The following is a 2,320-nucleotide window of genomic DNA, read 5'->3' as shown; positions in this document are numbered from 1 at the left end:
CATCAGGTATAGGGGAAGCGCACGACTCATTAGCGGCGCCACCCTCCATGTGTGGTAGGCATCGATGATCCTTGACCCCTTCGTGCCCCTCTCCTTCAGAATTTGGAGGGCGGTGAGATGGTCCTAGATTTTCTTCTTGTCTTTATCCAGGACCCCACATCCTCCATGATTCTAGGACCTCTTCGATGAGGCGTCTGGTGAACGCTACCAAGGGGGCGGCTGCGTCGTTCTTGACATAGAACCAATGCGAATGCCACCCCTTGTTGGAGGTCGACAGACGCATTGACGGGTACTCGTTCATCCGATTGTTGTGAAGCGAGATGCCGGTGCATCCCATCAGCACGCTTAGCTCTTGCTTCTTCTCCTGCTTCTTCAAGAGGGTGATGGCAAAGAAATACCACCATAGGTCGATGTGGGGACTAATCCCTAAGAACCCCTCACAATGGGCGACAGACGCCATGATGTGCTGGATCCCATTTGGAGTAAGGTGCTGTAGCTTCACCTTGTAGTAATGCAGCAGCCCTCGAAGGAACTTGTGGGTGGGGGTGGTGAATCCCCACTCATGAAAGTGAGTGAAGGACACGACATAGCCTTCGGGCGGCGACAATACGTCTTCATTGCTAGGCAACCGCCACTCGTCGGTGATAGTCCGTGTGTAAAGAAGGTCATGGCAAATGAGGCCCTCTTGGCGTTGGAGGGTGACATTGGATCTACACCACTGCTCCATTAGACAATGGGGGTTGTTGGATGCGAGCTTGATGGCGGCTATGATGTGGGTGCGGGAGGCTCAAGCTATTGGCGGTGGAGGTTGTAGATGCAAAGGTGAGGAGGCAAAGTATGGAACCCTAGGGGCAAACCCCTTGGTTTTATAGGGGCGACGGATGTGAGAAGGGCAACCATCTGCCTGGATCCCTATGCCTACCATGATACACCACCACATCGTGTTGCGGGATATGCGTCCATGATCCCTATCTTTTCCCACCAAAGTCGCGTCGGGTGTTTTGCCTTTTCTGGTAGACTAGGACTCTTTTCCCACAGAGGGGATATGGGTCAAAAAGCATTTCTCTGGTTGAGCCCAGTAGTTCGAGGGCTGGCCCAATAGTTTTGATAGCCATCCCAACGAGGGATGGGCCTGCAAGCGGCCAAAACTCTGGCGCACGAGCCTCAAGGGAGTCTCGATCCATGATCGAGTCTTGACCGGGCTGACCCTGGACGAATCCCCACGAATAGGATACTAGGGTTCCCTTTAAACTATCTAGTTATCAAAGCACCAAATCTCACAGCTATACCCATGAAGGGTCCGAATTACCCCTTGGGCAATTCTATCTGAATCACTTAGGAGCTCGAGGGCTACACCCGTCGGGTGCACTCGCGTGCACCCTCTGACAAGTCAAATCACCCCCGGGCGATTCTATCCGAATCACCCAGGGGCTCGGGGGCTACTATCGAGGACCTAATACTGGAGTACCTAAAGAGGAGGAGTTAATAATCATCAGACGTTAATATTTCCAAACAGACAAAAATGCAGCTACACTTCTTGCCTGAACGACTAAAGATTGGCTCTGCCTCGCTCGATGTCTGAGGGTAGGGCTCCATCTCGCCCGACATTCTGGGCTAGCTCCGCCTTGCTCGACATCTAAGGGCAGGCTCCACCTCGCCCGACGTCCGAGGGCTAGGCTCCGCCTCGCCCAACGTCTAGGGGCAAGCTCCGCCTCGCCTAATGTCTAAGGGTAGGGCTCCACCTCACCTGATGTCCAGGGCTGGCTCTGCCTTGCCTAATCCCCGAGGATTGGACTGCGACTCACTCAATGTCTGAGGGCAGGCTTCGTCTCGCCCGATGTCCAAGGGCTGGCTCTGCCTCGCCCAACATCTGGGTCCTGCTCCTTCATAATGACGAGCACAGGGTAAGACAGGACACTTAGGTCAACCACAGTACCAAGGACCATACCCTACACGCCTACGAGCAAGTACCGTCAGGATATGGCGGGACATGCGCTTTAAGCCCTTCTAGGTATGACAGAGCCCAAATAGTGTTGTAGGCACTGACTTTTGTCTTACAGTGTTGTGGGCCCTGCCATTAGCCCTCGAACGTGGATCCTGACATAAATATACGACAACCAATACAATCCAGGAGGAAACTCACATCATCTACAGTGACGGACGTATGGTCACTTCCCTATCTGCCCCTTGTAGGGTCATTGCTCGGCACCCTAGCACACCGCACTGTCCGCCGGAATAGGATGGGACTAACCACTTGCTGAATAAAGCCAGAGCACGGCCCTATGAGGATCAGCAAACGTGCTATCCCAAGCACCGTCTG

Source organism: Miscanthus floridulus, chromosome 14, assembly GCF_019320115.1.
Source record: "Miscanthus floridulus cultivar M001 chromosome 14, ASM1932011v1, whole genome shotgun sequence".
Lineage (NCBI taxonomy): Eukaryota > Viridiplantae > Streptophyta > Magnoliopsida > Poales > Poaceae > Miscanthus > Miscanthus floridulus.
Note: the sequence above shows the minus strand (reverse complement) of the source record.